Genomic DNA, 24556 nt, shown 5'->3' with positions numbered 1-24556 from the left:
GTATAAAAACTGCTGCCTGTCTGGCCAGTGTATCTGCTCTGGCTTTCATCGCATTCAGTACGATACACTCCGCAATCAGAGAAAGGCTCCTTTCTGAAGACTTCACGGTACTTAATCTAATGCCCAAATTTTTTGGTATGAAAAATTCCGGAGCTATGTTGGCTGACACAAATTTCTCTCCACTCCTCTCTGATACATATCCATGATGTGGATAAAACTTGTTCATTTTCACTTCTGCTTCCAGAGTCATTTCATTCAATGCCCCTCCTCCATCTCCACCGTTCCCCTCCCCCCCCCCCTTCTGCTCTCCCTGCCCCACCACTCTCCGTGCTTCGCTAGCTGTTTCTTATTCAACGAAGTTTACACCAAATGATGGAACTTTAACTGTTCCGAAACTAGTCGTGTGTCCACAGTAACAGATTGTGAATCAAGTAGTTGCCTTGCTATTTCTTCATTTTTCAAAATGGATTTTTACAGTTACGGCTGCCCCATGAGAAGGACTCGTAGCCACATATAGGTGCAGACGAAAACCCTCGTGCTATGCATGTTCAGTGATTTCAGCTGCGATTTGGTATTAACGTGTGGGGAGGTATTCTGGACGGTCATGTGATTGAGCCATACCTCTTTCCACTCAAGCTAACTGGTCCTGCATACCCGATCTTCCTAAAAAACTTATTGGACCCGTTCTTGGAAGCTGTGCCGCTGAATGTCCATCAGGAAATGTAGTTTCAGACTGATGTTGCACCACCTCACTTGTTATATGCGGTTTCGAGACTTCTCAACAGACGATATGGTGAAAGATGGATAGGCCGAGGTGGTACAACATCGTTGCCACCGCGATCGCTGGATTTAACTTCTATGGACTACTTCTTGTGGGGTAATATGTAAAGTTTAATTTCGGGAGCACTGTACAGACAGAGGAAGATATGCTGGCACAAGGTGAGTTGGAGAGTGTGTACCAGAACATGCTCCGCAGGTAGAATGTCAGTAAAAACATTGGTGCTTCCCACATCGAGCTGCTGTTGTAATGTATCAGTACTGTTCTGTTATGCTTAAGTGATAAATGGATCTTCGCTATGTTTCCTTTCGAATTGTTACCTAATAATTGTACTGCAACACGCCTAATTCACCTCGAGCAGAAGTGGACGAGTTAAACATCTGAACTGAAAACTCTACGTTTCCGGACACGAGTTCCTATTCAGAATATTATGTTCTCACTCTCCTCTACAAGTCACAGAAGTTTATAATGGGAATTTCCGGACACCTTGTATATTGTCAGGTACGGGGACCATGCCCAGTATAGTAAGAACAGTAGCTGTTAAAGGCTGACTCCGAAAAAAGTGTTCAGGACAACAATCTGCTAATAGAAAATTCAAAGCTTCTAGTATTCCGAGTGTGTGTAATCAGCACACTACTGTCAGCAGTGAAATTTGCTCGAGTTTCATTAGGCTGGGTGGTTTGGTACTCCAGAGACGTTGACCAGAGCACAAACTTGATGTCAGAACTAAAGAAGCAGTTTTGTCATTTGTTAAAAATTTTGAAAATAAGAATGGGCGTATTATATCCGCAAGCAAATGGAAGAACGGGATAGGTTCCCAGGACGATAGCGGGGATGTTGAGTCACTATGTCAACAACAATCATAATGACTAGGATGCTCCATTACTTTATGTTGTTGCAGAATACAGTTGGAAAATTCATGGAAGTACAGATCTATCACCGTACGAAATAAAGTATGGACGTAAGATGCCACCATCAGTTGAGATAGTGCAATCTACAGTGGGAAAAAAAAGTGCATAAGTGCAGAATTTGGCGAAGATGTTATGGACAATAAGGCGCCAAATGCAAAAAGCGAATACAAACATCCTGGAATGGCAAGAGTGAATGGAGCAGTGAAATGTCAAGTTGCCTAAATACCATGCAAAGCAATATGTAATGTATGCTCGTTGTCGATGTCCGTACCAAATGGACTACGCGACCTCGCCGGTAAATGTGAATTTACAGCTCTCAATTCGAACAATAGTCGCCGACGTTGGGTGTATTCGACACTTCCAGGGCGTGACGGAATCCTTACCACCATTATCGGTCTCAAAAACAGGGAAGTGGAGGCAGTAGAAAAGGAAACGTCGTACGATATAACGAGCAAGCTGCTCCTGAGGGGTTTGCATCTGATCTGAGACACGCATTGAGAAACAGACTCAGGCTGACATAGAGAAGAAGGTTGGGTGACTGAAGTAGCGTGCACCAACGCAAATACAAGTGCTCTGAGGTACACCTGTATTCGGAGAAATGGGGAACTTCAGAGAAATTTGTACACACTAGAACAAAGATCATTCTGTCAGTTACACTGGATAGGAAGATCCACGCACTGATGACAGCAGAAGGGTTGTCGCAATGGCCAGAGGTAGCAGGCTGCATTGGGCCTCTCCGCGCTCGTCCAGACTGCCATGGGGACATGCGAGAGAGATTTCTCAGGCGTTTAGAAGTTAGAGGATGCCCACGGAGCATCTTCTCAGTGTATGACTCAATCGTGGCTATCACTTCTGCAACGAGCAAGGATGCCTGAAATTACGGAACAGCGGGATGGTGCTAAATGCGAATCAATGAGACATCTCGGGCCGCAACTATTCGGCTTCATCGACAATAACAGGGACTTCAGATGTTAATCAAACGTGGCTAAGTAATATCCTAGATTCCACCAATTCACCGTACTTTGTTCTGTCGATAGCCGATAACATCGCAGAATGGGTAGGGCAGTTGTTCCAGCATATTCAACAATAATGCAGTGAGTACCAGCACCGAGTCATGGTAATGAAACTTGTGATAAGGCGTAGGGAAGCAGGTGAGGGGAGGGGAAGCGTAAGGTACTGGCCGGTTAATAATGACAACATAGTGTAACCAGTCTTTATCAAGCATTTAAAAAAAATCATTTATCGAGACATTAATCACATTAGCCCGTGGAAACAGTACTAAATTACAGTAGGTCCAAACAATAGACCTTCAGGTCCATCAAAGATTAGCGTATATGAATATTCAAATGTTCAGACGTGGTATGTCTCACATAAAATATAACATGCATTTCCTTCAACAGCATTAAATGGTACAATTTAGCAAAACGTGACACGTGCCACCTTTAAGGAAATAGAAATTTACATTAACAGATTACAAAGATATAAAAAAATAACTTAGACATCACGTGTGTCAGTTTTAAGAAAACTGTAATCTACCTAAAAACAATCAAAAAATATAATGTATCTTAGACGTGATGTACCTCATTTTTTAAAAAACTGAAATTTACTTAACAGAATCTAAAGATGTAATATAGCTGAAACGTGTCAAACGTGCCCCCAGGATTTAGAAAATACAACACCTTTCATTAAAACATTCCCAATTTGTACACTAGATGGACGTTAGATCCGTCACCCTTATAGGAAGCAAGTATTCCTCTGCTTAAACAATTTACACCCGTGTCGTGTCTGTAAAATCACATAACACTGAATACACTTCAGTAAGATAGAATAAGAAATTTCTGACAGGCAAGTCTACCTACGAAACTTGCGGCTCCAAGTCGCACCAAGAATAACCGTACAATTCAAGGCAAACGTAAAAGCAACCCACTGAAATTTTACAATAATTTCTGAGTCTGCACTAGAACCTTAGCAATAGGCGTTTGATATGAGTTACTTCAGTAGTGTAATCAAATAACAGGTAACAGATTTTGATTTAGGCTTAAGCTTGAAACTGTGGAGGCAATAACGCCTACTGCTGAGATGATATTAGCTACTCCTAGAACAGGACGTTAAAACCTCAAGCCACTGCTAAACACTTCTGACGGAATGATTTCATTACTAACCAATGGGTTATAGGTCGAATAACAATGTAAAATTTCTTTGTTAAAAGAACATTGCAAAGAAAGGAAAATAAACACACACTAAACTTAGCTTGTTCAACAGCTATTGTCAATTAAGAAGCGTTAAAAATATTTAAACATGTAGGATAAATGAACTTCGTTTTGACAGTACATGGGTTTCCCTCTCAAGGCCTTTTAGTGAACCATTTGGAACCACTGGTTGCCATGGTGAAGTTGGACGCCGATCCAAAGATGTGGCAGCAGGCTTCTTTCGACTGAAGTTGTTGTAAAGTCGATAGGCAAACTAGTGGTTGCCATGGTGAGGATAAACGCCAGTCCAAAGATGTGGCAGCAGGCTTCTTTCTAACGAAGTTGTTGCGAAAATGGAATGACAAAGACTGTCACTTCAGACGATGTACTATTGAGCAGCAACATGTCTTTATTGAAATGATTTGCAATGAGTAGGCTGCAATAATCGTTAACTGACATGTATAGTACATGCTGCACAGATACAATTTATTGGAGTAATAAGAGACTTCTTCTTACATAGATTACATAATAATTCTTACACATCAATACTAAGAAAAAAATTAAAATCTAGAGGGCACAGTAGTTGTGCATATTTATGAAATATTGTCTATGTTGTTCATATGTAGATTCCATTTTTTTCATGTGACAATTTTTAAAAGGTATTGCTATGTCTTACGTTGCATCCTGTTAAAGAAATCTCCACCTGAGAACATGTACCAATGTAGTCTGTCAAGCAGTGTAAATGGGACTAATTTTTTTCACAAGAGTGATTTCACACAATTTAGCGAACCATTATTCAAAGTGCCAACATTTTTCCTTAAACAAAATGAACTATTTTTGCATACAATACCACACGCGCACAACACTAATGTATTCTTTCCTGTGAAAAGATATTTCCTAATAGTTCTTACGAAATAATCAGGGTTCATACATTAGCAGAGAACAATTTCACCACGTAAGATACTGTTTACACCATATTTAAAGATTATTCATAATCTAAGTTGAATTTATGATTTCTGCGAGGGTTGTGGGCCACAATTATTATCGTGAAAATTGACCATCAAGATTCTTGTGTCATTAGTAGTTTGATTTAAATCTGCCGCTGCAATATTTCACTAAGATGGCGGCCAACATAAGACAGTCACTTAACAATTCTGGCGTTGTTTCACTCTCAACAAATAATATACATATTAACTCTTATCTGTACCTTAACTATAGGCATTAACATTTAAAAGTATTTCTTCATGTTAGTCACTCGTTATTCAGCACATTACCAATAATCCGCGATGTAGATAAATGGCGCTAATGGCTGGGCTCCATTGTAGCTGAACAGAAAACTTAACATTCATATAGGACGAGAATCATATTAAAATAAAAGTTCAAACGCACGTATTGATTTCAATGACATGGAAACTCTGTTTTTCAAATATTTCTTAGCAACATAATTCAGTTTTTTTACCGACCTCAGTGCTACAATACATCAATCGCGTCCGATCATTATAACAGTACGAACAAGAAAAATAAATTATTCTAGAAGTATCATAGATAACAAAAGATGAAGATTTCCATTATCTTTTTTCCATGTCTATTGTCTGAGATATAATTTTCGTAGAAAATTAAATTATGTCACTGACAATAATTAATTATTATTATTTTAACATCGATGAAGTCCTTTTTTGTTAATATCACGAGAATGTTCGCTCAAATTCCACACACAATGCTGTCGTGAATATTGTTCTGATTAAAATGTGGTCGTGGGTATTACACTACGTGTGTGTACGTGCAGTGTGCAAGACCTGTCCCCACCTGGTCTCTACGGCAGTTTCTCGCTGTCATCGTCGTACATCCGTTGTATTGCAGAATGACGCCAACTCTACGCTGGAAATATTTTTACGAGGGGATATAGCAATGGACTACAATGCTTCATTTGCTGTAAAAGATTTAAGATTTGTTATCATTTGTACGAAAGAAGATGGAAATTATGGTATCGGTAATAAGTTAAAAACGTAAGAGTTCATTCGTTGTATACAGGAAAAGTAGAATTAATTGATCTGCTGCCTGTGTCTACATAACAAGCCTTTATCTGCATATAGTTCTCGAAAACGAGTAAATTAACATGAAAAACAGAGTACTTCATATTCAGCTTTTAACCTTTAAAACTCTCTAATTGTAATGGTTAAATAGTTGTATGATCCCCGATTACAATACGATTTTTGAGCAGTTTCGAAAAATTAGAATCAATAGGAGAATACTGGTTATATTTGTAGTATTCAACCGCTTATCATTATTAGAGAAAAACAGTTGTGGTGACAGACTAAGTTTATTTTTATTTGCTTATTTACTTTAACATTTTGATTTTATGTATCTTGAAACTGCGAGAGCCAAAATTTTTCAGTCTTTGTTCAATTTCTACGTTTTTTACAGGAAATAATAGGAGTAAAAATGTGAAAATCGGTTATTTCTGAAACCGTTATTTTGAGCATTTTTAACAGTCAGATTAAACTGACGTAGAAAAAATAATACAATCAAAAACCGGTTATCCCGCCACCCCTAAAACACACACTCGATGTAATGTTAAGTCGATAACATTGCCAGAGTGCCAACTGTACGGATGTTACACAATTATTTCCAGTCGATGCAGATAATACTTCATTTGTAACACAATCATTTCACTTATATAGTTTATAATGTCTACACAATACTGGCAATCTTCATAACTGATAAAGAATAAAAAAACACATTCGTCAAAAGGAATAAAATCAAATACCTTGATGCTATGTTTTAAGGTTACATACTGTCACAACCTATCTTAAACAGTCTCAATACCAACGTTTCTTTAATTCAGTACTTTCGAGGATTATAAAACAAAGAAAGCATTTCTGTTTTAGATGGCTCAGCTCATAGACGATATCCCAACCTATAATGTCATACAGCATTTACAATGGTCGATAGTAATCTACTTAATTATTATTTCTAAACATGAAAGCAGCAACTAACAAGAGTTAATAACATGCAGAAATTACCTTGTAATACTTGTCATGAGGAGTTTATTAGTTCAGAGTAGAGAATTGCTTTACTTTTTTTTTCAGACATTGAGACGTAATTGCTTCAAAATTCAAAGGCCAAGTATCGCAAGCGCATAGTCATTTACAAGCAAGCTCTAAAAAGACTCCCTCTTCGCTCACATCTTTCTACAGCGCTTTCGCGATGAATGTGAAAATTATCTTAATTTGTGTTGGTGTACAGTATCATGGAGAAATAATAGGGCTGTCGGTAGTCTTCATTGTCCAAGTGGTATGAACTCTGATTCGGAGGAAAACAGAATTAAAAACAGCCATTCTTGAAAGTACGGTACAGTTTATTCGTCTTTTTTCCTATGTAACTACATCTACATCTACATGATTATTCTGCAGTTCACAATCAAGTGCCTGGCAGATGGTTCTTCGAATCACTTTGAAGCTATTTCTCTGCCGTTCCACTCTTGAACAGAACGTGGGAAAAACGAACACTTAAATCTTTCCATGCACGCTATGATGTATCTTATTTGACTTATTTGATACTGATGACGCTTTCTCCCTATGTAGGTGGACGCCAGCAAAATATTTTCATATTCTGGGGAGAAAGTTATCCCAATTTTCGTATCTTATCCGTGACACACTCTCCCTCTTTTCGTGATAATACAAAACGAGATGCCCTTCTTTGAACTATTTCGATGCCATCCCTCGATCCTGTCTGATGCGGATTCCACACTGCACAGCAAGAAGATGGCGGACATGCGTAGTGTAAGCAGCCTATTTAGTAGACCCGCTGCATTTTCTCAGTGTTCACCAGTAAATTGTATTCTTTGGTTTACTTTCCCCACAGCATTATCTGTATGATTGTTCCAATTTAAGCTAATAGTAATTTGCATCCCCAAGTATTTAATTGAATTTAAATTTGAGTGATTTATCGTGTAACTGAAATTTAATGGATTATTTTTAGTTCTCATGTGGATGACTTCACGGTTTTCATTATTTAGAGGCATTGACACTTTTTGCACTATACCGACATCTTGTCTAAATAGTTTGCAGTTGGTTTTGACCATCTAATGACTTTACATGATGAGCATCTTCTGCAAACAATCTAAAATGATTCCTCAGATTGTCTCCTAATAGGTACATCAGGAACAGAGGACCTGTAATTTTTACTTGGAGAATGTCAGATATTATTTCTATTTTACTCAACGACTTTCTGTCAGTTACTACGAACTGTGACCTCTCTGACAGGAAATCGCAAATCCAGTCGCACATCTGAGACGATATTCCTTAGCCACATATTTCGATTAGGGGTCGCTAGGGAGGAACTGTGTCCTGAGCCTTCTGGAGATTTAAACATACGGAATAAATTTGACATCCATTGTCGATAGCACTCATCACTTCGTGAGAAGAAAGAATTATTATTATTATTATTATTTCTTTCTTTTCTCAGACGTTATGTCTGGTCAAAAATGCTAAGTGACGCGGACCTTGATCAAGCGTGACTTCCTTTTAACTGTACGGTATGTGTTATATTGCATTTAGGAACTTTCGGGTAATTGAACATGTATCATTAATTACGGATTTCTGTAGTTGTATATATATAAGTTTGGATGTAGCTGTATTGCTTTGATGTACTGGTGGATATTGTGTGGTATGACTCCTGTAGTTGATACTATAATTGGTATAATGTCAACTTTATCCTGATGCCACATGTTCTTGACTTCCGCAGCCAGTTGGATGTATTTTTCAATTTTTTCTTTTGTTTTCTTTTGTATATTTGTTGTATTGGGTATGGATATTTCGATCAGTTGTGTCAGGTTTGTTATGTGGTGTTGTTTTATCTGTTATAATGGTTCTGTTCCAGTATAATTTGTATTCATCATTCTCCAGTACATTTTGTGGTGCATACTTGTATGTGGGAACGTGTTGTTTTATAAGTTTATGTTGTAAGGGAAGTTGTTGATGTATTATTTTTGCTACATTGTCATGTCTTCTGGGGTATTCTGTATTTGCTAGTATTGTACATCCGCTTGTGATGTGATCTACTGTTTCTATTTGTTGTTTGCAAAGTCTGCATTTATCTGTTGTGGAATTGGGATCTTTAATAATATGCTTGCTGTAATATCTGGTGTTTATTGTTTGATCCTGTATTGCAATCATGAATCCTTCCGTCTCACTGTATATATTGCCTTTTCTTAGCCATGTGCTGGATGCGTCTTGATCGATGTGTGGCTGGGTTAGATGATATGGGTGCTTGCCATGTAGTGTTTTCTTTTTCCAATTTACTTTCTTCGTATCTGCTGATGTTATGTGATCTAAAGGGTTGTAGAGGTGATTATGAAACTGCAGTGGTGTAGCCGATGTATTTATATGAGTGATTGCTTTGTGTATTTTGCTAGTTTCTCCTTGTTCTATAAAGAATTTTCTTAAATTGTCTACCTGTCCATAATGTAGGTTTTTTATGTCGATAAATCCCCTTCCTCCTTCGTTTCTGCTTAATGTGAATCTTTCTGTTGCTGGTCAATATTGGTATAGCATAAGTATTTATAGCTTTTGTCTTGTTTCTTGCTGTCAATTCTGTTTTCAGTATTTTTGTTAGTCTTTGTCTATATTTTTCTTTTAGTTCTTCTTTAATATTTGTATTATCTATTCCTATTTTTTTCTGTATCAAGGATATTTATAGGCATCTGTTTTTTCCATCGCTTCTATGCAGTCGCTGTGGTTATCCAATATGTAATCTTCTTGTTTAGTGGGTTTTCCCTTGACTATGCTATTTTTCTTACATTTGTCTGTTCCAAAAGCCATATTTATATCATTGCTGAATACTTCTGTTATCTTTAGTAATTGGTTGAGTTGTTGATTTGTTGCTGCCAGTAGTTTTAGATCATCCATGTATAGCAAATGTGTGATTTTGTGTGGGTATGTTCCAGTAATATTGTATCCATAATTTGTATTACTTAGCATGTTGGATAGTGGGTTCAGAGCAAGGCAGAACCAGAAAGGACTTAATGAGTCTCCTTGGTATATTGCACGCTTACTCTGTATTGGCTGTGATGTGATATTATTTGAATTTGTTTGGATATTAAGTGTGGTTTTCCAATTTTTCATTACTATGTTTAGGAACTGTATCAATTTAGGGTCTACTTTGTCTATTTCCAATATTTGTAGTAACCATGAGTGGGGTACGCTATCAAAAGCTTTTTAGTAATCAATTATTGCGTAGTGTAGCGACCTTTGTTTAGTTTTAGCTTCATATGTCACCTCTGCATCTATTATCAATTGTTCTTTACATCCTCGTGCTCCTTTGCAACAACCTTTTTGTTCTTCATTTATAATTTTGTTCTGTGTTGTATGTGTCATTAATTTCTGTGTAATGACTGAAGTTAATATTTTGTATATTGTTGGTAGGCATGTTATGGGGCGATATTTAGCTGGGTTTGCTGAGTCTGCTTGATCTTTAGGTTTCAGATAAGTTATTCCTTGTGTAAGTGTATCAGGGAATGTGTATAATTTAGTTAGATGTGACTGTGTTGAGGTGAACTTCTTCAGCCAGAAATTTGCTATTTTATCTTTTCCAGGGGCTTTCCAATTGTGAGTAGAATTAATTGCTCGGGTGACTTCATGTTGCAAAATTATCACTTCAGGCATTTGTGGTATCATCTTGTATGTGTCTGTTTCTGCTTGAATCCACCGTGCATGCCTGTTATGTTGTACTGGGTTTGACCGTATGTTGCTCCAGAAGTGTTCCATGTCTGTTATGTTTGGTGGATTGTCTATTTTAATGCGTGTGTTATCTATTGTCTGATAAAATTTCTTTTGGTTTGTGGTGAATGTTTGGTTCTGTTTCCTTCTATTTTCACTTTTTTTGTATCTTCTAAGTCGTTTGGCCAATGCTTGTAATTTCTGCTTCTTTTCATGTAATTGCTCTATCGCTTCTTGTTGTGAGATTTTACCTAACCTTTTTCGTTTTTTTTCTGACATTTCATTTCTTATAAATTGTGTTAGCTGTCCGATGTCTTTTCTCAGTTTTTCTATTCTGATCTGTAGCCTGCGTTGCCATGCTGGTTTTGTGAGTTTCTTCTGTGTGTTGGTTGGTTCTGATCTCTGCCTTGTATGTATATTTAGTGTAGTGAGTGCTCCTATATAAACCAGTAGTTGTAACTCTTCCATAGTTGTGTTTCCATTTATTTTGTTGTGTATGATTGTGTTGATAGTTTTTATTGTTGTTTCGACTTGTGGGTTATTTGGCGGTCTGTGCAAGAATGGTCTAATGTCTGTATTTGTGTCTTTGTATTCTGTATATGTCAGCTGAAATTTTTCTTCTATATCTAACATGTGTGTCACTTCGTGTTCTATTTGTGCTTGTTCTGGTGGCTGTCTTAAGATTGCGTTTCCCTCTGATTGTTTAATTGATACGTGTTGTTCTTTGTTTGTTTGCTCTTGGATGTTTGAGTCCATTACTGTATTTTCTTCTTCTTCTGATTGCACATTATTTTGTCCCATTATTTGTTGTACCTGTTGTTTGATGTTTTCTAATTCTGACTGGGGTATCCTGTTATTTTTTATTATTATACGGATCTGATCAGCTAGTCCTTGTTCCGTTAAAAATTTTAATTCTGGGTATCTGGTAATAAATGTTGTGTATACTTGTGATCTGTATCCAGTTGTGTTGGTTCCTAGGTTTGTTGCTTGGTAATAACAGAACATGAGGTGTCGATTAACTTCATCTGACCATCTCATCCTCTGTCTTTGTTTTCCTTCTAGGGTGGTTGCAGGAAGCATATCCTGCAAAACACCTCTATTTGGATTTAAATTATTTTCCAGTTGACTAGCAGTGTCGTTACCATTGTGGACGGGCATAGGGTTCAAGCGTCGTCCCCGACCATGACAGTGCTTGTCCGAGGCTTCTTTAGTTCTGTCCTGAACCAACTAATCACACTAAAAGGGGGGTTAGCCCTATTATTGGTTTGTTCTTTTCGTCGCCTTTTACGACTGGCAGAACATACCGGAGGCCTATTCTTTTCCCGGGCCTCCACGGGGTTTATTATTATTATTATTATTATTATTCATTCATTCATTCATTCCATTGTTGCCCTTATGGACAGTGTTTGAACTCGAAAATCACATGATGACACAATTTTCACTTTTTTCCTCTCTTCCTCTTCTCTTCCCAAAATCTCTTCATCCTTTGGCTGTGCTCCTGTTTCCTTTGCTCTGTCCATAATGTTCCTGTCTTCTTTCTCTCCTTTACAATAAATTTTGCACTCCTAACTTTGTTTCTGAAGTATTTCCTGTCTCCTATCATTTGCCTGTTGATCCCTATCTGCCTTAAGTCTTCGTCTATTTCATGATACCAATTTGTTTTCTTGCTTGAGCTGTTTACTACATCAAAAATTTTCTTTGTAAGTCGGTTGTTGTCCATTCTCTGTATGTGCCCATAGAAAGTTAATCTGCGTTTTCTGATCGCGTCTGTTGTCTGTCAGTGTGCTGGTACAGCTCTTTGGTAGGTCGCTTCATCCATATGCCATCTCTCTTATTATTATTATTATTATTATTATTTCCCCCAGAACGAAACCGTGCTGGCTGTTTGTCAGTGAATCGTTTTCTTTGGTGTAATTCATAATGATCGAACACAGTCTAATGTCCGCAGCTCGTGGTCTTGCGGTAGCCTTCTCGCTTCTTGCGCACGGGGTCCCGGGTTCGATTCCCGGCGGGGTCAGGGATTTTCTCTACCTTGTGTGTCTTTCATCATCATTTCATCATCATTGACTTACAAGTCGCCGAAGAGGCGTCAACTAAAAAGGACTTGCAATACGGCGGCCGATCCTCCCCACATGGGGCCTCCCGGCCAACGGTGCCATACGATCATCTCATTTCACTGTGTAATATGTTCCAAAATATGACTGCAAATCGACATTAGTGATATGATTGCTTCAGAAACTTTCATAAGCAGTAGTGTGTTATAATCACTTCTGTTTTCCTACATAACGTAAATTACAGCGCAACTATTTGATTTAGCAAATATTTTATATGTTTATATGTGCGCATCAAAATTTTTAATAAAAGCCGCAATGAAAACGCCCCCATATTGCATCGCTCGCCTCATTTGTATATGAAAAATGCGGAATTCGTTTTGTGAGTTCGCACATGCAGCTCCTCAGAATGTAATATGTTAGTCTTAGGTTCGTTGCTTTCTTTCAGATGCAAGACAGCGTTTCCTTCTTTCTTCCCCGTCAAACCTAGACGTTTGTTATTAACTGAAAGATATATTTCTTATTAATATACCTTTGCATTTTAAGTAATGAGTGAGCTTGACCATGATGTTAAAGAGAAAAGTTTTCACGGAATGAAATATTAATGTGACAGTCAAATCCGGTATCTAAATAAAATATTGAACATAAATGTGTCTGAATAAGATCTAGTGAACACTTTTGACGCTTTAGTTCGCCGGGCAGGTTGAATACCTGTATATTGTAGAATTTTTCACCAATAAAATCTTCGTGACAGACTACACCTAAATTTCTGGATCAACACTCTACCTAACTGAGCTACCCAGGCCTTTATTACATGACTCACACGTTCGTGCATTTCATGTATACACTGTTATCCCTCACCTACATTATTTTCGTTTCATGCAGTTTATTACAAACTATATTGTAATTTTATGCCTTGTTTAGTAATTGTCCACTATAACTAGAACTCTGTATCTACAAATGCAGGTACCTATATTATTGGATAAACACCAATGTAATCAAGTAAATATTAAGCCACCAACAGTAGACGAACTACAGTTTCTTAACACAGCTGAGAAAGGAGCAGGTTTTCCCCAAAGCGGTATCTTTCTCTCTCATTTACTAGGATACATTTAACTGGTACACCACAGGTTGTTTTTTCACGGTAGTTTACTGTTAATTGAGTTTACGCTTTAAGCTTCCACGAGTCTCTTCTCTGTCTAGTTAGGCACAGCATGCGTCAACATCCATCTCACCGCAATTATAAGGTTGTTTTCAGATTTTTTTGAGGAATGTTGTTCTTTCTATAAAACATGGAGTGTTACAGGTCCTGGCATTTTTCTCTTGTATCTGCGGACATTATTAAAATGATAACAATTTTGATAGTTTACGAGCTTCCTGCTGGAATAGCTGTGGGTCAGAAACTTCTATTAGTCAGTTCAGCGAAAAACCAGTACAAAGTTGCAAATTTCACTTTTTTTATTCACCTGATAACTACTTTCGGGCCGGGATCCATTTTCAAATCATCGTAACATAGTCAGAAATGGTGTTTCCGTTATCTGTTACCGTTTATCAGTATGTGCTGTGAAAGGCGTATGTACTCGATGGCAGCGATGGTGAGGCATGGTAAAAATCTCTGACCAGAGAGCATGTTCAGCTCTGTTGCGTGCAGTAGCGCGATAGCGCTGTAGCAGTACAGTAGCGAACAGGAGTCTGTCGGTAGTAGTAGCGAAGAGGAGTCTGTCAGTAGTGGTAGCCCAGAGAAGTCGGCGGGCGTCGGCACCGCAATGGTCGAGATTCAGGACAAGGTATATTATTAAGCAGCATTGCGCTCAGCTAATGATGTAAATTAAGTGTAACTAATTTGTGTAAGAATCGCCCCCAATAATAATTTTTATTTCAAAGCAATTTCTAACAAAAGAATCATTCGATTTCCTTGCATTTCCTTCAAACAAAAGTTTCAGTTTACTTCAAAAAAAAATTAATTATTGCGATGCATTTCCTCCAAGCTGTGGCGCAGAATAAGAGCAGATATTTCACATGCAGTTATACTAAGGTAAGAAATTTATTCTGATTTTTGCACAGGGCCAAAGACTGACATTTCGGTCTATTTGCATTTTCATTGTCACTGAGATTTTATTATCACTGAATTGACTTTCATTTTATGAGAAACTTATACTTGGGTCAGATAGCTAATTTTTATTTAATTGTCTTTGTCATTAAATTTCTCTGGGGAGCTTACACTTAGCTCTGGCTCCATTACTAATAAATATTGTCATTGAAATTTCTGTGGGGAGGTTACACTTGGCGACACCCGGTCCAGGATCGTATTTCGTTGAGATTCTTTTGAAAAACAGTCAGATATCTGCTCTTATTGCTTAAATATAATTAGAATTTGGCGCAACGCTTTTACTAATCTTGTGACTTTCTTTCCTCAGATCATCGGCAATTCGTTGCTCTGTTGTATTTGTGTGTTGCTTTTGCATTGTGCTTATTTCTTTTGTGAATATTTGTGTCTATTGTGAAAATGCCGCGAAAGACAGTGAATAGTGTATCGCGAGGCAGTATGAACGAAATTACCGACTTAAACAACGTGACCAATAGTACTAGTGACACGCAGTGTAATGATGACAATCCTGCGTTCACTGATAATCAATGCGTTCCAACCACTAATGATGAGTTTTGTCTTAATGATGAACAAACGAACTCGGTTATGTCCTCTGTTGATTTGACGACAATCGATGACGCGGGACGCTCTATTGTAATGAGCGCTGCCCCGCCTAACACAACCGGTTTACTAAATTTACGTGATGAACACACAAATGTGTCTAATGAAAATGAACAGGATACACAAAGTACGACGGATTTATTTAATTCCGAAATAATGTCTGACAGTGGACATTCGACTGGCAATCCTTTTTGTAAAGTACAGAATGACCAAATGGTCACACAAAACGCGACAATCGCAGGTACGGTACTAAGCAACACGGAGAATAGAAATGCTAATATTGACTTTGAACAAATTATGGCAAAATTGCTACAACAACAATTTAGTGAACAGAACAAAAAATTGATAAACTTAATGAAAAACAAGACAACAATGACGTAAATCTCAGACAACTTAGTGAACAGGTCAAACAACAAAATGAAAAACAAGACAGTCTTAAAGAAGATCTTAAACAACTCAATGAACAGAATGAACAGTTAAATGAAAAATTAGACAACAATTCCAGACAGCTTAATGAAAAATTAGACGACAATTCCAGACAGTTAAGTGAACAAATTAGAGCCGTTGCCGCGCAGTGTCATGACACTAAGGAACAGTTACGCGAGGAAATTGAGGCGTGTTCAAAAAAAATAGCGAAGAAATTAAGTCTGTTGCTCAGGAATTAAGGGAATTGCAAACAGCTGCAACAGAAACACTTAGGGCGGAAATCAGTACAGTCGCTAAACAATGCTCCGAAAAAGCTACACAATTACGCGACGAGTTTAAAGCAATGACGGTAGAACTTTCGCGCACAATGGATGAAAAGATTGACGCGAAATTCGAACAACAGAACACTCAGATTAACGAACGTCTTAGTCTTCACATACAAAACAGTGATACGCGTTTCCGTAAATTTATTCAGGATCAAAATAAAGTCAAACGTCAAGTCATGGAAACAATCACTGCTCAGAGACAGGAAGACAAACATAAAATGTTTGCGAAGGCGAAAACATATGTAGACAACAATATTGCCACAGTGTCCGACGAAATTAATACCATCAAACAGTCGAACACAGAATTACGTGACGAAATTTCTGATCTGAAATCGAAAACAGACACATACACAACAGATTTTCAAACAGTGACCGATGGACTCGAACAATTAGAACTAACACAGGATTCCGATGTCGTCAAAGCTGATGTTAAAAAACTGAACGAAACTACACGTAAGTTGCAAAAACAGATTAATGCCACTGACACTAAAACCGATGATCAGGTTAAAATACTGACTGAAAAATGTGATGAACTGGCCAGTCGTATTGACGTCATCGAAAGTACTAATGACAATAAATCAGACGACACTTCACCGGTTTCATTTAATCAAACACCGGAATTTCAAAATCTACAGCAGACTATTAATGAGATAGATTCATCTAATAACACATTGCGTCGAAAACTGTCAAGTTTACAGCAGGAGGTAACAGAGATGAAAAACACTTCAGTTAATAACACATCACAGCAGACGCCACTTTTCGAACATTTGCCAGACTCACGCAGCGCGTGTAATTTGAGTAATCTACAGAGAGTACGGGACTTAGATTCCGAACAACCACAGTTCAATAGATTCTCCTACAATCCTGAACCTGTTCCATCACACAGAGACGATAATTTCGATTACAAACATTTTCTGTCAGTGAGAAAGTTTAAAGTGTTTAAAAACGACAGAACACAGATTCACCCACTGGATTGGATTCAACAATTTAGCTTTGCTTTTCCACCGACTTGGCCTGTTACACACAAACTTGAATTCATTTGCAGCTTTTTGGAAGGCGAACCCGCAACTCGTATGAGGCCGATCGCGAGACAATGTTACTCGGTAGAGGAATTTCAGAATGCTTTTCTGTCAGCGTATTGGTCGAAGACGACACAGCGCGGAATTAACGATCAACTAATTAGTTTACCAAATTATGAGAACTCCAATTTTCCCAGTGTAACGCAATTTTTTGAGCACATGGTCCAACAGAACCAGTACCTAAGTGAACCGTACAGTGAATCCGCACTCATTCAATTATGTATCTCTAAATTACCACGGTCATTAAGAGTGTCACTTTTAACAGGTCAACAAAAAGAAAATATTTCGGCATTCAGGGATCTGTTGCAGCTTTTAGAAGTGCAGCAATCTGATTATTCCTTTGTGAACAAAAATTTTTCGTATAACAACCAAGGCCGACAAACGTACAGCAATTATGATCAGACACGTAATTTCAATGGTAGAAGTGATAGACGCTTTAGGACTGACAACCACCAGAACTTTGGTAACAGACAAAATTCTAACTATCGGTATCGTCAAAATTTTGAGCAACAGGAATCACATTTTAGTAACAATAGACGTTTTCCACCACAACAGCATGAAAGTCAACCGGTTAACATACCTAACCAACAATGGAATGCACAAGGTCAACCAGGCTTTAATGTTTCGCCGCGTGCACGTATAGTTCCTGATACAACAAATAGTAACGCACGGCAGCAAAGGAACAGCTACGTACAGAAAACACAGTATTTCAATTCCTATCGCAATGCACCGTATAGAAATGACTATTACGACAGACGTAAAAATAATGACGACAATTTTCAGCGTACATCTAACAACAGGCGGTCATACCAACAGCAGAATTATCCACAAGAACCTATTCTCATGAATGAACCCGACAGTAGGTATCATCCAGAGCGTAACACGTCTGGAAGAAGTAATAGAACTGTTCAGATTGTAGAAATGCCACAACATCCTCCTGATAATAATAACACGTCAGATAGAATCTGACTAGATACTGTACAGGACGCATCTTCCAATAACACAAGCACTAGTTTTGACACGCAAAATGTTGTTCACGAAAATGTAATTACGTTTGACGACATCAGAGACACTCTTTTACAGGAAAGACCAGTTGTTCAGAAAACTATTTCACATCCTGTCATCAAAATTAAAATTGGTTCATCGAAATTTTCAGCAGTAATTGATTCCGGATCACCTATGTCAGTTATAAATGAGGAGACTTTTAATGAGTGCAACAAAGAGAATACTTATCCCACATTACCATTAGGCAAAACGAATGTAAAAGGAGCTGTATCGAGTAAAGGAGTAGACGTTAAATTACAGACGCATTTATCATTTTGTATTGGAGGTCATACTTTTCATTCAAATTTTTGGATTGTTCCCTTATTGACAACAGACGTTATTTTAGGCATTAACTTTCTGGTACAACACGACGCAGTGGTCGATTTTCAAAATTCTTATTTAATGTTGAAGGACGAAAATGTACAATTAGCTTTAGAGTTTCAGCATTCTTTATCTGCGGAAGAACAAACAATTAACCGCACAGAGGTCATTTCCGCAACACGTAACATAGACTGTAATCCCGCATTGTTCACAGACACGTACGTACATAACTATAACATTCCAGACGAAGCTGACTACGACGTAATGCAGATGATTTCCGATAAAGTTAAACAAAGTAGTGCAAATACAGACGACGAACGCACGCAATTACACAAAATTATTTTACAACAAGCTCCAGTTTTTGACAACATTCCTGGTACTATGTCCGGCTTTATGTATGAATTTAAAGTCAAACAGCACGATACATTTAAAGCAAAGCATTATCCTATTCCGTATATTCATAGAGAACAAGTTAAAAAAGAATTGCAGGATATGCTCGACCAAGGAATTATAGAACCGGCCGTTAGTCCGTACATAAACCCGCTACATATTGTTAAGAAAAAAGATGGCTCACTTCGCCTTGTACTTGATTCACGTCACATTAATGACATTATTATCAATGAAACAGATCGACCACAGACATTAGAAGAACTACTACAGAAATTTCACGGTACAGCTATTTATTCCACATTAGATTTGAAATCAGGATTTTGGCAAGTTCAACTTCATCCGAATTGCAGAAAGTACACAGCTTTTCTCTGTTTTGGTGACTGTTATCAATTTTGCAAATTACCATTCGGTTTAACCATTTCTTCTGCAGCTTTTATTCGCGGTTTGAACACAATACTTCCGACAGAACATTCTTATCGCAGAAGCTAACTGGTCTGAACACAATATGATTTTAGAACGACTGTTGCAAACTTTTCATGCACAAGGACTTACAGTTAACCTCAGTAAATCGCATTTTGGCAAAACTTCTATAAAATTTCTTGGACACGTAATTTCAGCAGAAGGCATTGCGCCTGATCCGGAAAAACTTCAAGCTCTACGTGACATTACTGTTCCTACGACGAAGAAACAATTACGCAGCTTTTTGGGTTTAATTAACTTTTTTCGTAAATTTATTCATCACTCTGCTTTAGATACACCTAGATTATGCCAATTAACAGGTAAAAACACTATTTGGTCATGGGATAAGCAAGCATACTCTGAATTCGTGAATCTGAAACATGCTTTGTTGAATGCTCCACTTTTATCGCACCCAGATCTTACCAGAAATTTTTCCATTGCCACCGACAGTTCTAACACAGCTTTAGGCGTACACATTTTTCAGGAAATTGAAGAAGATGGTTCTAAAGTAATTAAAAACATCGCATTTGCAAGCCGCATTCTGTCTCGTGCTGAGCGAAATTATTCCGTTACTGAACTTGAAACATTATGTGTTGTATGGGCTTTTACGAGATTTGGGCATTTTCTTTATGGAAGACACACGACCGTTTACACAGATCACAGAGCTATACAATTTTTACTTTCGGCTAAATTCACTCATGACAGATTAAGCAGATGGAAACTTTATTTACAGGAATTTAATTTTACGATTGTTCACATTCCCGGCACACAAAATGTTATAGCAGACGCACTATCGCGTTCTCTCAGCAACAATCAGCAAGACGTAGCAAATAACTTCTGCAAAGCAAATTTCAGCATTATGTACATTCAGCAAGTTGCATTTGAAAATTTTATTTCATCGTCATTACAGGACATAGCACGAGAGCAAAGCGAAGACAATGTGTGGAAAGAAATTAAACACCTTTGGGAAGATAAGAATAATGTTACGATTAGGAACCACTACACTGTACGCAATGACATTCTGTTTCGCCGCTCTCATCCTGACAGCAACAATTGGTTGTTATGCATTCCTGACGAACTGGTTAGTAAATTAATTTGGTACACGCATTTAATCTACGCACATTACGGAGCCAGAAAATGTTTTCTTATACTGAGACAGAACTGTTATTTTACAAACATGGAAAAACGTATACGACGAGTTTTAGCGTCATGTAAAATTTGCCAGAAAGCTAAGTCTGACACCACTTCACATATTCCTCCATTATACCCCATTGTACCTGTTAAATTAAGACATATGGCCGCAGTAGACATTTTTGGTCCAATTCCGAGAACTAATAGAGGTTTTTGCTACATCTTTGTCGCTGTTGAACTCGCTTCAAAATTTGTTACTTTCACTCCGTTACGCAAAGCTACTGCTAAAACTGTTTCGAAAGCATTTGTAAAACATTTTCTATTTCATGTAGGGCATGTGATGAAAGTAATTTCTGACAATGGACCACAATTTCGTTCTGTTATATGGACACGCATGTTACGAGCTAGAAACATTTCTCCGATTTATATATCCAAGTACCACGCTTCTTCAAACCCTTGTAAACGATTAATGAAAGAAATTGGTAAACTGTGTAGAATATACTGCCACAAAAGACATGTTAATTGGGACACACACATACACTCATTCCAAGATGTAATTAATTCCATTCCAAATGAATCCACTATGCTATCTCCGTCTGTAATACTGAAAAACGTTGAACCACCAAACAAAATTAAAGAATTAGTAACATTTCCTACATCTCGTCGATTACGACACCACGAAATAATTGACATTGCGCTGAACAACATCAAACGTGCCGCAGAGCGCCGGAGAAGACAGCAAAAACAGGTTTGTAGACGCCGAGACTTTCACGTTGGACAGAAGATATTAGTACGTACACACTATTTATCCAGCAAATTAAAAGGTAAGTGCAGTAAATTTGAACTTCTGTACGCAGGTCCATATCGGATTCGCAGCATTCCTCACCCCAATGTTGTACACGTCGAAACTCTGAGAACCAGGAAATCGAAAGGCAACCACCATTGGTCAAACGTAAAACCCTTTATTGAGTGAACGTAATTTATGATTTATCACGCCGTAATGCTATTTGCTAATTTTTATGAACATTTCTGCAATTATATTCACATGACTACTTATTGATGATTATCGTATTTTTTCTTGGCAAGTGCCCGGCAAGGTAAGGTTAGCAGGTCGCTCTTCTTGTCGTTACACATCAGACCGTGCATATTTTCCAGATGAACTTACACATTTTTATGACCACTTATGCAATTATATTTATGTGACTACTTATTGATGATTATCGTATTTTTTCTTGGCAAGTGCCCGGCAAGGTAAGGTTAGCAGGTCGCTCTTCTTGTCGTTACACATCAGACCGTGCATATTTTCCAGATGAACTTACACATTTTTATGACCACTTATGCAATTATATTTATGTGACTTCTTATTGATGATTATCGTATTTTTTCTTGGCAAGTGCCCGGCAAGGTAAGGTTAGCAGGTTGCTCTTCTTGTCGTTACACACTAGACCGTGCATATTTTCCAGATGAACTTACGCATTTTATGAATAATTATGCAATTCTCTGTAGTGACGCATTAATTTTATCAAATTCTCTCTCCATTAAAGTCTTTAATTATCGCCTCTATTAACTACACTACATACAAGCTGAACACAACGAATGTCACATTTTGTCTTTCTTATGTATGTACGATTGTTTTCATGTTTTGTTTGTATGCACTGTGAACTAGTTAAGGTATAACACACACCAGTTGACTTTGACATTTTTTGCCCTATGATATCTCAACATCGTGACTGTTTTACATTTTCCTTTTTTTTTTTTGCTGCTGCATTATGATATTCTCTGTACACTTTTTGCCTTTGAACACTGTCTATGCTTTTGACATATTACGTTTTCTGTCATGTTATGCTGTATGCTTAATTGTGTCACCATTAACCAGTCATTATCTAATGGGTATATGATTTAAATACAAGACATTAATCTTTGTTCATCAGTTTCAGAAAGAAATGATGCGTAAAGGAAATAAATTAAACAGAATGGGAATTTCACCTACGGAATAGATGAAAGAAAATACAAAAGCTTATGAGGACGAGTAAATGGATCAGAATTAACAAGTATTAACAAGAATATACTATACACATCGCAGAATAGCAGTCTTAACTAATCTTTTCTTTCAGAATACAAGGCGATTGATGCAAGCTGTCAGACAGAACTACACATCTTAGTTTTAAGTGATGAAATATGCTAGAGATAAGGAATAGTTGTGTGATGAATAATGAAGTGATTTTTGCAGATGATAATGAATGCTGATGATGAATAATGATGAAGAATATACTAATATGGATAATGAAGTTTTTCTTTACAGGTGATGACGATAATGAAGTTATGATAATATGGATAATGAAGTTTTTTTCTTTACAGATGAGGATGATGTTGAAGTTTATGTATTTATGCTATGTAGTTATTTAAGTATTTGTTGCAGTTTGCTTTGACAGCAGGTGTTATATTGCGTAGTAGGATGACTGAAGGTTTTGGAAAGGACAGCTATGGAACACATTTTTTATACACGTTTCACTACCTGTTAATTCGAAGTTCACTACTTTTCAGCATAGTCTGCGTTTCTTCTTTCAGCTCAATAATCCATTTTGTATTTTGTCCAGGAGAAGCTTTTCATGATACTTACTAAACTTGTTACTTATTATACCTGTTCTAATACTTGCAATTTTTTTACCCATTTGTGTATATCATTTACACATGTGATCACATATACTACCTTGTGTCACAACCTTGGTACAGCTGACGAATGACGTTACACATTTTTCATTTATAGGAACAACCTAGAAGCAATTTTTTCTCTTATTTCTTCTTGCTTTCCCTTATAATTACCCAAAGCAATGCATTGCTAGCACAAAAAAAAACAAAATGTATTACCAGTCTCATATAATGTCACTAGTTTATGATAATTCTGAATAATACTGATCAGCTCTGAATAGTATGTCACTTGAATAATGACTTCTTAATGATACAAAAAAATATATAATGCTTTGTAACTGGCTAATAATTGCCACTGTTTATTGTAATGAGACTACTTATACTGCCCATGATTATTAATGCTATGATTGTAATTTTGTAACTGGCTAATAATTGCCACTGTTTATTGTAATGAGACTACTTATAATGCCCATGATTATTAATGCTATGATTGTAATTTTGTAACTGGCTAATAACTGCCACTGTTTATTGTAATGAGACTACTTATAATGCCCATGATTATTAATGCTATGATTGTAATTTTGTAACTGGCTAATAACTGCCACTGTTTATTGTAATGAGACTACTTATAATGCCCATGATTATTAATGCTATGATTGTAATTAACTGATTTTTTTATAATGACTTCTTAATGATCTGAATAATACTGAATGATGAACAATGTTTTATACTATTCAATACTTGCTGGCCACTGAGTGCCAATAATTAATGTAACTATATAAATTATGTTATTAATTATGCCATTAATTAGCTCTTGTTTTCAATAATGATTTTAGTAGATGGCCACTGAGTGCCAATAATTAATGTAATTAAGACTTCTGATGAACATTATTCTGTCATACTAAACATGGTTTGTAACTGGACAAAGATTGCCGCTGTTTATTGTAATACGACTACCCATGATGGCAATAATTTAATTTTATGAACATTATTCTGTAATACTAAAATACATGGTACAGAAATGTTCAATAACTAGACTATGGATGCCGCAAACTACTTATGTAATCACTAATCAAGACTTGTGTGTTAGTTAATGTCCTTCACCTTCTGACCTAACTACCTGAAATTATTGTAACATCCATTGTCTTATCCATCCTCATTATCATGGAGCACTATATTTGGTTTTTGCACTAATTCTACGTTGGTGTGCCTCTTAAGAGCGTGGTGTTGACAAGACATGCTGTCCACCACCGTAAGCGATGAAGACGTTATTATGGTCCCACTGTTTGGTGTACCTGGTGTACTGCCAAATGATAGCATGGAATATTACTACGACGTTTCAGTGTCTTGATACGTTGATAAATGCTTCTGAACTG

Source organism: Schistocerca nitens, chromosome 7, assembly GCF_023898315.1.
Source record: "Schistocerca nitens isolate TAMUIC-IGC-003100 chromosome 7, iqSchNite1.1, whole genome shotgun sequence".
Lineage (NCBI taxonomy): Eukaryota > Metazoa > Arthropoda > Insecta > Orthoptera > Acrididae > Schistocerca > Schistocerca nitens.
The sequence above is the reverse complement of the archived record's forward strand: the minus strand, read 5'-3'. Positions refer to the sequence as shown.